A 16,260-nucleotide genomic window follows, 5' to 3' on the forward strand; every position below is an offset into this window, starting at 1 on the left:
GACGATTAGAATCAAAGAATGCTCATTGGAAGCTAATGGCTTATTTACCATCTGCTATTCTCAATTCTACAGACACTGAGGGTGGGACTTTCCAGCCACGCTCGCCCCAAATTCCTGCCTGAGGTCAACAGACCTTTGCATTTTATGAGTCCCGCCTGTTACGATTCCCATGGTGGGCAAGATGGGAAAGTCCCACTCTAAAAGTCTAGGTTTCATTCTGAGCCTAAGTTGAGTTAGCCGATGTCAGTGGGGTTGCTGCAATTCAACCCCTTTATCTTGTGTACTTGGGTGAGGGAAATAGCTGTTAGAATCTCTTTTTTATTGAGTATACTTATCACACTTTAGCTGTTTCACAACTCCGTGACTCCAAGAATATAGCCTCTACCTAGCTGATGGTTAAACTTGTGTGGACTTATTTGGTACTTGATGAAGTCAAAACTATTGATCTCCGTTCTGTTCCAGATTCTGTTGCCCCTAGACAATTCTATTAGGACAGAGTTCCTTACTCTCCTAGCTGACTGAGTTTAATGAACTGCAAGGGAAGGAGATTTGGTTCTGCCAGCTGATAAATTTAACTGGATGAGTTAGCACAAATTCCTTTGCTTTTCTAACGTTGAAATCTTCTCAAAAATGCACAGTGTTGCCTCAGATGAGAAAACCAGCATGAATCTCGCAGGCTTCACAGTTGGCTTTACCCATTGTTTTCAACAATTCTGTGTGCAACCGCAAGGGAGAAGTGAGATCCTCACAGTCAGTTGGATGGGCATGATGTAGGAAAGCTGGCAATGCTGGAATCCTGAAATTGGGGTGCTATTTTTAAAGATAATCATAGAGCAATACAGCACAGAAATGGGCCTTTTGGCCTAACTGGTCCCTGCCAACAATGGGTTGCCCTCCCAACTAGTCCCAATTAGCAGCTTTTAGCCCCTATCCCTCTAATCCTTTCCCATCCATGTACTTATCCAAATGCTTTATAAGTGCTGCTATTGGACCTGTCTCAACCACTTTGTCTGGCAGCTCGTTCTATATGTGCACCACCCTTTGTGTGAAGAAGTTGCCCCTCAGGTCTCTTTTAAATCTTTTCTCCCTCACCTTAAACCTATGTCCTCTAGTTTTCAATTCCCCTACCTTGGGAAAAAGAATATGTGTTTATCCTATCTATGTCCATCATGATTTTATACACCTCAATACGGTCACTCCTCATTCTCCGACATTCCAAGGAATAAAGCGCTAGTCTGGCCGACTACTCCCTGTAACTTAGGTCTCGTAGTTCTGGCAACATTCTCGTAAATCTTCTTTGCACTTTTTCCAGTTTATCAATGTCTTTCTTATAACAGGGTGACCAAAACTGTACACAATACACCAAATGCGGCCTCACCAATGACTTATACAACTGTAATATAATGTCCCAACTCCTATTTTCAATGCTCTGACTGATGAAAGCCAGTGTGCTAAATGCCTTCTTCCCCACTTTGCCTACCTGGGCATCACTTTCAACAAACTAGATCTCTGATTTAAATAAAAGGTGACCCCTCTCCCCCTCCTTCCCAACTCCATGGACACTGAAACTCCCGACAGACAGGAGGAACACAAGGAACCAATATCCACTCCCTCCCCCCGCAAAAATAGAATGCTCACAAGGATACAAACATAGAGAACCTGCCAACAGAAGGGTTAACCCCTCCACCACAAGCCACCAATGAGCTCCTCACAGGGTGCCCTGGCAGTGCTGGGGGCAGTTCCAAGCTGCATTGCCAGAGTGCTGGGGGCAACGTACACACACGTCCTTCACTCCACCTCCCCCATTTTATTTCCGCTCCACCCATGGAAAGGCAGCTATATCTGTATGTTGTCATCTCTTATTTTTTTTTGAAAGTAAGTAGTGATTTGCGCCAATGCAATGGTGGTTAGTTAGGACAACGGTGGAAGTCGCACTGTCAAGCCCGCAAATGAGATGATAATTCATGCAGATCATGCTCACGATCATGAACCTGATTATGTCAACAGCAATGAGGTGGGGCAGATTTCATTCTGAGATCTCGCCAACACAATTCCCATTTTGGCGCCTCACAAGATTTAGTGGCTGCTTCGCACCGTGGTTAGCACTGCTGCCTCACAGTGCCAGGGACCTGGGTTCAATCCCCTGCTTGCGTCACTGTCTGTGCAGAATCTATATGTTCTCCCTGTGTCTGCGTGGGTTTCCTCTGGATGCTCCGGTTTCCTCCCACAATCTGAAAGACATGTTGGTTAGGTGCATTGGCCATGATAAATTCCCCCTCAGTGAACCCAAACAGGTGAAGGAGTCTGGCGACTAGGGGATTTTCACAGTTGCTTCATTGCAATGTTAATGTAAGCCTACTTGTGACACTAATAAATAAGCTTTAAACTTGAAAACAGTGAGGCCATTAAATCAAGGTCATTGCCAACTAGCTGGGATAAAATCTTCTGCTCTACTAATCCAATGTATTTCAAATGGTTGAAGAGCAGAGGCTGTGAGTATAGCTGAGACAGTAATGTCTATTTTACATCTATTGAACACTAGGAAGCAGGGCTCTTTGATTTTGTACTTTTTACTTTAAGACTCATTTTCAAATTGCAATGTTGGCAGAAATGAAAAGCTCTCTAGCTCAACAAGAATATTATTTTGAGCAAAAGCAGGGGGAATAGAAAAACCCACAAGACACCCTTGAATAAAAGCCTGTTTCTACAGTTTGTGGAAGATTTGTCTATGATCTGCAGCAGCACTTGCAAGACCCAAACCCACAACTGGAAAAGTTCAGAATGCATTGCCTGTGGCATTGCACTCAGCTAAGCAGCTGACACCTGACAAAGCTGAAAAGGCAAGTTTCACTCCAAACAGCGCAGTGGGTTTGCCTCTGCCATTCAACAAGGCTCTCCACCAGCTTCTCAAGGTGCTCAATTAACATAAACAAGAAATACTGGCCTTGCCACCAATGCTCACATCTGAAGAATTCATACAGAAGTGCATCAACCAATCTATACTCAGCCCACCACCACAAACTGCAATATGAGAAGGTAGTCTGTTTTAATGATATTGATTATGTCAGCTACGAACATAAGGGATCACACTCAGGTAACAGAGAACAACAGGCTCCTCTGTCTGTAGTGACTTAGCTCCACTAGTTATTAATGAAAAAAAGAACAATTATTGACTGTAACAACTATATGCAGTGTAATGCTGCAGATCGAACTGTCGGGACAAGCCCAGACATAAAATCCCTACAGTGCAGAAGAGGCCATTTGGCCCATCAAGTCTGTACCAACATTCTGACAGAGTATCTTACCCAAGTCCTCTCCTCTGCCCTATTCCCGTAACCCCACGCATTTACCATGGCTGATCTACCTAACCTACACATCTTTGGACTGTGGGAGGAAACTGGAGGTTCTGGAAGAAACCATAGAATTCCTACAGTTCAGAAGTAGGCCATTCAGCCTATCGAGACTGCACCAACAACAATCCCAACCTCGTATGACCTCAACTACTGTCCTATCATGCCACCCTCACTCACTGTACTACTGTGCTACACTGTTGGATTGAAACTTCAACTTGGTTCCCGACTGGTCAGTCCAGGTCATATGACCATTTCAAAAGATCACATCTTAAAAGGGACCAGACACCAGACTGCCCATCCAGATCAAAAACTTGGACTTTATAGTCCAACACTAATAGATTTGGTGATGTTGGTTTGTATCGCCATCTGGTCCTTAATTAAATTTAACACCCTAACATTGATAAGTAAGTGTTCCTTCTCTTTTTGTTTCCTAGATGCTATACTTAATTGTTATACACCAGTGCTCCTCATATATTTTATCCAACTCATTCTGCAATTTTGACTTTTCTCCAAATTTGTAACCCTCCTGGTTTGGTACCAATTGCAAATTTGACCAATTTGCATAATGTTTCCAAATCCAAGTAACTAATATTAAGTAGATGCAGTAGTTGTCCCAACAGTCCAAGATCTCAATTCTGTATTCATAATTATAGTTCCTCATTCTTCTTTCTAATGAATCCACACTGAATGTTCTCTGTAGATTCAGTGCTCTTCTTTTATCTTAGATTGTTTTAACTGATGCCCAACTACAGAAACGTAAAAAGAAAATCACCTCTCTCTTCCTGTAAGTTTTATTTTCATCCTGGAATGTGGTGTTGGCAAGGTTACATTTTTCTCAATTGGTGCATGGGAATATGGTGCTAGACGACTGTTTTTTTTGACAAGGAATTGCTTTCGCAACTGCCTCAAAGAGCATTAGGCATCAAGCAAGCATATAAAGACCATACCAGGAAGGGAAGACAATATCTTTTGTTGAAGGTGATAAACAAACCAATCAGATGTCATGTTTTTCAGATGCAAGCGCACAATTTCATAATTTGCTTGATTTGATTTATTATTGTCACGTATTAATATACAGGGAATAGTGTTGTTTCTTGCGCGCTATACAAAGTGTATCGCACATAGGGAAGGAAAGGAAAGACTGCAGAATGCCATGTTACTGTCATAGCTAGGGTGTAGAGAAAGATCAACCTAATGCAGATAGGTCCATTCAGCAGGGAAGAAACTGATTTTGAGTCAGTTAATACATAATCTCAGACTTTTTGTGTCTTTTTCCTGACAGAAGAAGGTGGAAGAGAGTATTACTTCAACTCACTACTCAAAATCTCATCATACCCTTTTGCTAAAATTCTGCCATAAATTCACTTGAAATGGGGCTGAGGTCGCCAGCTAAAACTATACAAAGCAGTTGTTAGTCCACACCTGGAAAACTGTAAACAGTTTTGGTCCCTTATCAAAGAAAGATGTATTGGCATTAGAAGTAGTCCAGAGAAAGTTCACTAGGTTGATCCTATGGTCTAGAGAGACTTTTTTTCTGAGGAGAGTTTAAGTAGCTTGGGCCTATATGTAGAGTTTAGAAGAATGAGAGGCGACCTTATGGAGACATGTAGGGTTCTCTGGGGCTTGACAATGTTGATGCTGAAAGGTTGATTCATCTTATGGGAAGGTCTCAAACCAAAGGGCATAACTTCAGAGTAATCACGCTCATTTGAGACAGAGATGAGGAGGAATTTCATCTCTCAGAGGGTAGTGAATCTGTAGAAATATTTCTGCAGAAGGCTGTAGATTTTGGGTCATTAAGTGTGCTTAAAGCTGAGATAGGCAGGTTTTTAATTAGTAAGGGAATCAATGATTATGGGGATAAGGCTGGAAAGTGGAGCTAAGGATTCTTATAGCAGATCAGTCATGATCTCATTGAATTGGGGAGTAGACTTGATGGGCCAAATGTCTATTTCTGCTCTTACATCTTTTTGTTTTATGACATGCAAAACAACTCTGAAGGTATTTTAGGCCATCATCACTGGTTCCTGGTCCATTAGCATACATCATCATTCTTCTACCTACTGTCCATATTTAGAAATGGTGTTGCCTTTTTGATTGTTTATTTCCCTCCACTTACACTTTAGAGAAGCTTTAAGTCTCTGTACTCCTACCCTTCAGCATTTTTCGAACATATTCCCATTTCTTGGTTTTTCTCCCAAATAATTTCAATCATCTCTTCAAATTAAATTTTACCTGCTAACTTACCTATGTCCTCTTTGCAGTTCCCATGGTTGACATGATGGTGTAATGACAATGTTCCTCAACTGGAAATCCAGCTACCCAGGTTAATGTCTTGGGGACAGGGGTTCAAATGCCACCATGGTATCAAGTAGGATTTAAATTCAGTTAATTAAAAGTCTGCAATTGCAGGCTAATCTCAGTAATGACGACTAAGAAACTACCATTGATTGTTGTAAAAACTCATCTAGTTCACGAACACTGATGTACTTTGGAGAAGGAAATCTGCTGTCTTGACCTGATCTGGCCTACAGGTGACTCCAGACCTGCAGACATATAATTGACTGCTGTCAAGGGCAAATATGGATGGGCAACAAATATTGGCCTTGCCCGGGATACCCATATCCCATGGATGAATTTTTGAGAAATCCTTTACTTTGATAGACTTTTTTTTTAAGAATTGGTGACATGATGGCACAGTGGTTAGCACTGTTGCCTCACAGCTCCAGAGACCTGGATTCTATTCCCGGCTTGGGTCCCTGTCCATATGGAGTTTGCTCATTCTTTCTGTGTCTGTGTTGGTTTCCTCCAGGTGCTTCAGTTTCCTTCCATAGTCTAAAGATGTGCAGGTTAGGTGCATTGGCCATGCTGAATATCCCCTTAGTGTCCCAGGATGCACAGGTTAGAGGGATTAGTGGGGTAACAGTGTGGGATTATGGGGATAGGGCCTGGGTGGGATTGTTGTCGGTGCAGACTCAATAGACCGAATGTTCTCTTTCTGAACTGTTGGTTTTCTATGATTGAGGATAATTGAGTATTAATGTTGCACATTGGTTGGAGTTCTCTGCAAGCCAGCTCGCCATGGACGCTGACAGCATCTGTGGAGAGAGAACAGAGCTGAGGTTTCAAATCTGGATGACTCTTCATGAGAGCTGACATTTCAAGTCACTCAGACTTGAAATGTTAGTCATGTTCCCGCTCCACATATGCTGTCAGACCTGCTGAGATTTTCCAGCATGGTCCGTTTTGTTTCAAATTCCAGCATTCACAGTAATTTGCCTTTACCTATAGCTACATAGTTTCTAAATGAAAGTAACTTCTCTGTTCTCTCAGGTACTGCATTAATTTTTGGATATCTTTTACTGCTTAAAGCACTATGGGCAGGATTTTCCAGCTGCACTCACCCCAAGACTGGAAAATATCCCCTCCCCCACCCACACTGAGGTCAACGGACTTTGCATGGTCTTCCCCCTGGGCTTCCTGTGGCAGGGGTGGGAAAATGGGAAAATTCTGCTCTAATTGTTAAACAAATTGAAAGATAACTCCAAAAAAGGCTTTTGCAGCAACTGTATAAAGAGTATAAGCATTGCTTTAAGACGACAGGCAGCTTTCAAGCATCCCAAAAGACAGTAGAGCTAAAGCAGTTTTCTACCTGTTCATATCTTGTCGAAAGTCAACCCATAGAAAGCGACTGGCCCAGATAGGGTACCCGATCAGCACATAACAGCTGCCATGTGTATTCACAGGCATCTTTAATTTCCCTTTACAGCAATCTGATGTCCTTATCTGCTTCAAGATTACCATCATTTCTGTACCAAAGAAAAGCCAGGCAGTGTGCTTTAATGGCTATCGTTTGGTGGCTCTGACATCCATCATTATGAAATGCTTCAAAAGGCTAGTTATGGCATGAATCAATTCCAGTCACCCAGATTGCCTGGATCCACTACAGTTTGCCTAGCACCACAACAGGTCCACAGCAGATGCCACCGTCCTGGCCCTGCACTCAACTCTGGAACACTTGGATAACAAAGACACCTATGTCAGACTTCTATTTATCGACTACAGCTCAGCCGTCAACATCATTATTCTAAACTCCGTGGCCTGGGGCTTGGCTCCTCCCTCTGTGACTGGATCTCAGACTTCCTAACCCTCAAACTGCAATCAGCAGGGATAAGAAACAACACCCTCTCACGATCATCCTCAACACTGGTACCATACAAGGCCGTGTCTTCAGCCCCTTAATATAGTCCTTATGCCCATATGACTGTGTGGCCAAGTTCCCCTCTAATTCAGTTTTCAAGTTTGCTGATGACACCGCCGTAGAGGGTCAGATCTCAAACAGTGATGAGACAGAGTACAGGAATGAAATAGAGAATCTGGTGAACCGGTATGATGATAATCTCTCCCTCAATGGCAGTGAAACGAAGGAGATAGTCGTCGACTTTAGGAAGCGTAATGGAGGACGTGCCCCTGTCTACATCAATGGGGATGAAGTGGAAATGATTGAAAGCTTCAAGTTTCTAGGTATCCAGATCACCAACAACCTGTCCTGGTCACTCTATGCTGATACTATAGTTAAGAAAGCCCACCAACACATTTACTTTCTCAGGAGGCTAAGGAAATTTGGCATGAGCACTACAACTGTCATCAACTTTCACAGGTGCGCATAGAAAGCATTATTTCTGGTTGCATCACAGCTTATAACGGAGCTCAGTCCATCATTCAAACCAATCTCCCATCCATTGAGTCTGCCTACACTTCCTGCTCCCTTGGAAAGCAGCCAGCATAATCAAGGAACCCACAGACCCCAGACATTTTCTCTTCCACCTTCTTCAGTCAGGATACAGATACAGAACTCTGGGGTCACATACCACCCAACTCAAGAACAGCTTCTTCTCTGCTGCCATCAGACTTTTGAATAGACCTACCTTATATTAAGTTGATTTTTCTCCACACTCTAGCTATGACTGTGACATTACATTCTACACTTTCTCCTCTCCTTCTCTATGTATGGTATGCCTTGTCTATATAATGCACAACATTCACTGCACACTATTATATTGTGACAATAATAAGTCGAATCAAATAGTCTGTAGCCTTTCATGGAACAACCAGGAAGTTATGCAGCTGAAAGTAAATGAATGGAATAATATTAGCTTTCTGTGACATCTTATCAAATTATGGTGTTACGTGCTGACACTCCAAAGTACTCGGCTTACTACCTTAAATTTGCCAAGTTTACTGTTTGAACTATTTCCGTACGTGATAGAGAAAGCTCTTGATGCATTTTTTTCTTTCTTCTTTGTGTTGTATTGATGCTTGTATTTTATAATGACACATGACAGGAGATCTTATAAGATATGGACTGCATGATATTGGACTTGAAGGAAAACTGATTTGTGACCTCCAGCTTTCAGTGCTACTAATTTAAAGTTGAGGAATTATCTTTGACCATATTAACAGAAGAACGTGCAAAACCCTCCCTTGTCTGAGCACAGATGTTGGCTTGAATCTTTTGGAAGTGGCAGGTGTTCCACCACCAGAGCTGAACAAAGAGGGAGCGTCTGGATCCAGTGCTGTGCTTTATGTGCACCAGTCAGTGAAGCAGTTGCCACTAAGTCTGCGAGCCAATTAGGGACATTAGCTCACCCCCAAGAGCTGCTGACCTAATCAGAAGACTTGTAGGTCAGCGACTTCACCAGCGCCACCAGCAGTGATGGCCATTGCTGAGTGGTGGCCATTGCTGGGGCTACTCTTGGAAGGTGAGGGAGCATTGATGGACCTGCACATTTCCAGCAAACTGAGTGGGGCCTGGAGGTCATGGCGCTTGTCAGGCAGATGCTGGCAAAGGCAGAGTGGTGCAATCAATGAGAGCAGGTAGCACCCATCTAGCAGGGGGCAGCCATTTCCTCTCAGGTCGCTTCATTTTTTTTTATTCATTTGTGGGACATGGGCATCACTGGTTGTCTAACATTTATTGCTCATCCCTAATTGCCCGAGGGCAGTTGAAATTGCTTCGGCTCTGAAGTCACATGAAGGCCAGACCAGGTAAGGATGACAGATTTCTTTCCCTAAAGGACATTTGTGAACCAGGCGGGTTTTTCTGGCAATCGATAATAGTTTCATGGTCATCAGTAGATTCTTAATTCCAGATTTTTTTAATTGAATTCAAATTCCGGCATCTGTTGAGGAGGAATTCAAACCCAGATCCCCAGAACATTGGCTGAGTTTCTGGATTAATAGTCTAGCGATAAATGCACTAGGCCATTCCCTCCCCCTTAGGATAAAAAGTAGGCCCAAAAATGAGGCTTCAACATTGTCCCATGGATAATGACAGCTTTCTGTTGATCAAGTAACCATTGTTCACTTCTTGATGGTGAAGCTTAACTGCCTATATGCTCTGTCATGAAATACTGATCAGGAATGGAATTTAGACTCCGTTGCCCTCTTCCTGATCTGGCTACTGTCATGCTGTGCCTACTGCCGTGCTTGAAATCAACTTTACGAGGTATAGGGTAGGAAGTCAGTTTGGAATCCTTGATCTGCCAGGTATAGTTCTTCGCTGGGTCTCTATAGCCATCATGGGAGCTCACCTCGAATGTACTGGAACAGAATATTGTTCCAGGCCTTGCTCGGCAAAACCTTGAAGCACAGCAGATAGATGTGCTGTGTGCACAGAATAATGCAAGGGGAACCAGTAGTAACTTGCAAAAGATGAGTGCCACTTTGTCATCTTTATGTCATCTATTTATTGCAATGATATATGACCGTCCTCTTCACACTTTGTTCGCCTATTGCCACCATTTTCTTTAACCTAATAAAGTATCTGTGCAAAAAGAAAAGCAGCTTAAGTGAAAAATGAAGAGATTGAAGCTGTGGTGCTGCAGTGTCACGCAGCGACTGCGAGCTCTCGACTTCTGATGAATGAAAACGAGCTTTGTTGTGGCACCATGCCAGAGAGGAAAGCACAGCAAACTTGAAGCTTTGGCATTAAGTAACTTTCTCGAGTTGAGGGGAAAAAAATGCTTGAAATAATTTATCCTGGCATGTCGCCATGCTTTGTTTTCAGCCGATTCTTGTGAACTGAAATAAAAAGTTACAGATTTGGGGAATCTCAGAGGTGATTAACACACATGGATGCTGTGATGCCATCTGGAGATGCCTGTTTCAAAGGTGTCTGTGTGACAGTAGGAACAACTCAGTAGTTGATGAGATGAGGAAATGGTGTCCCAATTGAATGAAAGCCAAACTTCAACCAATCAAATCATTATTGCTTGCCAAAGAAGAATGGTGGTGGGAACTCTTGCCTCTCTGCTGAATTTCTCCTAATCACTAAGAATGAAATTTTGAAAATATTGAAATATTGAAAAGCAAATGAAGATTGAATAGAGCTTGGCTGTAAAGTTTCCCAAGGGGAGGGATGCAAATGTTTGGATTTGTATTTTGCTTATTCTAATCAGTTTGTGTGGGTTTAAAATTCCACTGCTGTGTTTCTCTCCCATTCACTGCAGAATATTGCTAGGGCAACGCTTTAAAAGCCCTTTGGCTTTGGCCACTATCCAGCTCCTTCCAAATTTGGATTGTAATTCACATCAGATAGAGACAGGAGAAAGTGGGGTTGGGTGCAGAGTTGAGCAAGGTCACACTGTGAGTGGCATCTGTGACCATGGGATAAAACTGTCCCAAACATAAAGCTGTAATTCTCCTCTCTATCGGGGAATTAAGAGATACACAATCAACAGTACGTTGGCACAAGCAACCATAGCTCTGGAGATATGCTATAAGATTCAGTGCATCATGCCTATGCTGGCCAGTTCCTGCGTAGCCTCCATGGTATAACTGAACTTAAATGGTGCAAATAGATGCATCCCCCTGTTATGCCAAGGACTTTGAAAGAATGCTATCATGACATTAATGACCTGAATGTTCTGAAACAGTGTTGGGTTATCAAATTTGGTTAATGCATATGCAGGCAGCACCTTGGTCGCTATTCCTACGGACAGAGTTGGTAAGTTTATTCAAATGTTGCTATGACTTGCATGGTGGCTTGCAGCAGTGAGAGGAACAGCAGATTAAAAATGCAAGAAAGCCAATATTGATGGTCTTGGGATTTCTAAAAGTGATTCTAGGAGGTAAAGTGTCAAGTCTAGCTCAGTGCTATGCTGAGTAAATTTGCCAAAAGCCCCTATTATTCCTGTAGATTTTTAAACAGCTGGAATGTGTGATTGAGAGACGATGGTGTAATGGCATTGTCACTGGCTTAGTAATTCAGAGACCCAGAGTAATGCTCTGGGGACCCGGGTTCAAATCCTATTTGAGCAGATGGTGAAATGTGGATTCAATGATGACCATGAAACCTTATCAACTGTTTTAAAAGTCTGTCTGGTTTACTAGTCATCCTTGTCTGGATGTCGTGTGACTCCAGATTCACAGCAAGCTGGTTGATTCTACTCTGCCCTTTGAAATGGCCTAGCAAACCACTCAGTTCAAGAACAATTAGTAGTGGGCAATAAATACTAGTCCAGCCCGCAATATTCACTCTAAATAAACTAGAAAAATTGTACTTTTTAAAATTTTTTTTCACAGAATATTAGCATCACTGCATTGGCCAATATTGGATGCCCAACTCCAGCTGCTCAAGAAGGTGGTTTACCACCACCTTCTCGAGGGAATCTGCAGTCCATGTCATGTAGTTACACCCATGGTGCTGTTAGGAAAGGAGTTCCAAGATTTGGCCAGCAATAGTGAACTAGTTCCAAGTAAGGATGGTGTCTGCCTTGCAAAGGAACTTATACATGGAGGTAGTCCCATGTAGCTGCTGACCTTGCGGTGGCAACGGTTGCAGGTTTGGAGGATGCTGTCAATACTTGGTGTGTGGCTGCAGTGTATCTTAACAGTGCTACCATTGTGTGTTTGGGAAGGGAGTGAATGCTTAAAAGGGCAAACTGGGGAGTCAGTCAAATGGTATCAAGATTCTTGAGTGTTGTTGGAGCTGCACTCGTCCAGGCAAGTGGAGAACATTCCAACACACTCCTGACTTGTGGAAGATAGACAGGCTTTGGGGAGTTGGGAGGTAAGTTATTCACCACAGAATTCCCAGTCTCTGACCTTCAGTTTTAACTACAATATTTATATGGCTGGCCCAGTTCAATTTCTGGTCAGTGGTAACGTCCCCATCTGTCAACATTCTGGACTCAGTGATGATAATTCTAATGAATTTCAAGGGGAGAAAGTTAGCATCTCTCTCGTTGAGGATGGTCAATGCCTGATGCTTGTGTGACATGACTGCTACTTGCTACTTAATCAGCCCAAACCGGAATGCTGGCCAGATCTTGTTCTATATGGACATAGACTACTTCAGTATCTGAGACATGGATGATACTGGACATTGTACAATCATAAATCTGCAAAGTCTCTACTTTTGGTGGAAAGGCAATTGACAAAACAACTGAAGATAGTTGAGTTGAGGACACTACCCTGAAGAACTCCTGTTGTGATGTCCTGGACTGAGTTAATTGGTCTCCAATAACCACTTTCATTCTTCCTTCATGATTCTAACCAGTAGAAAGTTTGGTTTTTTGCACTTTAAATAATGGTTGAAGAGACATAGATATGAGTGCTGGAGTGGCATAGGCCATGTCTTTAGAAATTGTTACATTTTAGTGTAGCAGTGTGCCAACATCACAATAGTAATAAAAATTATAATTTCTAGTTCTAATACTTAAGAATATTTAGTAAATTTTTGACACCATGTAAAAATCTATGATGCTAATCAACACTTTAAAGCAATGACTTTTAACTTACTTTTCTTCTTAATAATACATCAAAAAAATCAACTGAAGGGACAGAGTCATGCATTGAATATTCTTTTTGTATTGTTCCTTTATATGGAAATGAAAGATGCAGTTGGCCTGACAATGAGGTTACCCTTTGAAGTTGGGTTAACTCAACGGTGAATCAATCTCAACAATTAATTTTGCCCTCCAGTTACATCCCCTTTTCTTCTGATCTAATCCATGGAAGACTGCTATTCCACAACCATTCTTCATCTGAAGCTGACTTTTCTTTTTGGTGTTACATTAAATGATCGTCATTACCACACTTTCAGTTGCTGGAGTCAATGCCATCCTCAGCTGACATGGACAACACAGAGATCTGAATAATGATTAGCTGGTAGGAAGCTAGACGATTTCTCTTCCTCTTCCTTCTACCAGCGGCACTAAAGGTGGGATGCTGGCATCTGAAACAAAAACAGAAAATGCTAGGAAATCTCAACAGGTCTGACAGCATCCATGGGGAGCAAATAGAGCCGATGTTGAGTCTAGCTGAGCCTTCGTCAGAGCTGATTCCACTTCTAAATACTGACCACTGAAGGAGACAATCTAGCAGAGATAGAATCGGGGATTCACCACTTGTTTGACTCTTATTGATCCATGCCAAATGGCAGAGCCATGAATGGACCCGTGACAATTTTTGATCAGTCCAATATTCCCAATGGCTCACATTATCAAAACATACACATTAAAAAAGTAAAAGTAAAGTTTACTTATTAATCACAAATAGGCTAACATTCACACTGCGATGAAGGTTTTGTGAAAATCCCCTAGTGATTATGAGCAGGAATAGGTTATTCAGCCCCTCAGGCCAGCTCTGCCATTCAATAAAAGCACGGCTGACGGGATTGTAATCTTAATTTCAAATTCCCATCTATTCCAATAACCTTTTTCTCTTTTGTATATCATGAATCTATCTACCTCTGCCTTAAAAATGTTCAAAGGCTCTGCTTCCACTGCTTTTTCAGGGAGAAATCCATCGACCCTGAGAGAAAAAAAGAAATTCTCCTCACTGCTGTCTTCGATGGGCAACCCTTTATTTTTTAAACAGTGACAACAGAAGATGAAACATCCTTTCCACATTTACCGCGTCAAGACCTCTCAGACTCTTTTATGTTTCAATCAAGTCACCTCTTATCCTTCTAAACTCTAGTGCATACAAGCCTAACGTTTGCTAGGTGCCCTGGCACATTGATGAAATAGTCATTTAAATTCCTGCCTCTGACTAACAAGTTAGAATCATAATGCAGTTATTCACAGCAATTGGAAGTTGGAACAAGGGTGTGCAATTGATGAGATATTTTGGAGATCATCATCATGGGTCACTGTCCATTAGTCAGTGAGATTTTCTGTCTGAAATGTGTACGGTATTGCATTAATCATTTTTGACTTTGCCCAGATATTGAAGATTAAAAATCATGAATATGGATATTTGTTGGTACTGTGAGAATCACTTCCATATGTTGTGCAAGTATTCAACTATCAAAGGGGCAATGATTTAACTGCCTTTTAGGCTTTCTCATGAACTACCCAAACATATATATTTTTGGTCCACATTGATTTTGATTTGATATGGATACAGGCAAGGTTATGGCTCGTTAAAAATACCAGCCTGGCAATGTACATGAATGGGCTACGATAGGAAGTTAAACACCAGCTGAGACCTCAACACCGAGAGAGAGAGCATAGATCAGGATGGTAGTCAACATCTTTTCCCAAAGGGAGGGGAGTCTAAAACTAGAGAGTATAAATTTGAGAGGGAGAGATACAAAAGGCTCCAGAAGGGCAATTTTTTCACTCAGAAGATGGTGAGTGCCTGGAACGAGCTGCCAGAGGCAATAGTAGAGGTAGGTACAATTTTGTCTTTTAAATAACATTTACACAGTTGCATGAGTAAAATGGGCATAGAGGGATATGACTAGCTTAGTGGTAAAAATTGGGTGGCACAGACAAGTTGGGCTAAAGAGCCTGTTTCCATGCTGTAAACCTCTATGATGGTATGAGAGAGAGAGAGAGAGAGAGACGGAGAAGGTAAGGAAACTATCAAGATGCCCACAGTCTGAAAATATTCTTATTCCCCATGCATGTGTTCCACGGGAGCAATGTTGGACATGTGTCCAACGTCATCGCGCACACATGCAATATTTTGGTGGACCAACATGCACTAAAGTCAGATGCATACCCACTGACAATCAAGCAGGCAATTTAGCCCACTAAGAGGCCAATGGAAAACAATTTCAGGTGTCACATTTGCTTTCACAGTTGACAGGCAGGTCCATTGGCAAGGCGGCCTTTATATTTTTGCTGCAATCTCGATCCAGAGGTAGGGTGAACGGGCTAGGCTGAAATAAAATTTTGAAAGGTATTTGAGAACTAATGTCCATATCCGATCATGCTGCCCAGATACTCTCTTGTATAGTTTTTTGTTTGCTATTTATTTTTCAGAGGTCAGCAGCTTTCACCATGAGAGAGGGCATGTCATCTCGCATGTTCCCATTTCCCATACTCCCCAGAAGTACTGAACCTTTCACAGAGAGCATTTCATGTTGGATTGCTGTTAAATTGGCGAGCTCGTGTGAACTTCCCTTCCAGGAGTTGACTGCAGCTAGGAACACATTTCATTCACGCTTGTGGGCCTGCGAAGGGTAGGAGGCCTGTGGGCCTGCGAAGGCGAAAGGGTAGGAGTAAAGAGTCAGAGGGAGGGCCAGTGCCTTAGGTTATATATGGGATCTCCATAAGTCAGACATCGGTATCCATAATGTTGCCAGATACCAACCCAAAACCTTCATCCCATGGTTTGGTCACATCCACGCTCAAATGTTTCAAAACCTTCATGTTGGTCCTCCATTTTAACTCTTTCAAACTTCTACTGCTGGTCTCGGATTGTGCATCAAGTTTTGATTAACCACCCAATCTGGTCTTCTTAACCTATAATGACTCCAAATCATTCAATGCCCCAGATTACTAAAATTCTCTTTCATGGTCCAGCTCTGCCTTTTCTCTAGCCCACTCCACCAAACTCTCTGTTCTTCTGACACTGCTCTCGTGTGCGTCTTCCTTTCACCAAATGGTGG

The 16,260-nt window shown here is 42.3% G+C and overlaps 1 protein-coding gene across 1 annotated transcript in view; it reads left to right on the forward strand.

The window, feature by feature from the left end:
* astn1 (astrotactin 1) overlaps positions 1 to 16,260 on the forward strand; it is a 2,322,431-nt gene that overhangs the window by 410,408 nt on the left and 1,895,763 nt on the right. The gene's annotated exons all lie outside the window — the stretch shown is intronic.

This window comes from Carcharhinus amblyrhynchos, chromosome 9 (assembly GCF_965287045.1).
Source record: "Carcharhinus amblyrhynchos chromosome 9, sCarAmb.v2.hapA, whole genome shotgun sequence".
NCBI lineage: Eukaryota > Metazoa > Chordata > Chondrichthyes > Carcharhiniformes > Carcharhinidae > Carcharhinus > Carcharhinus amblyrhynchos.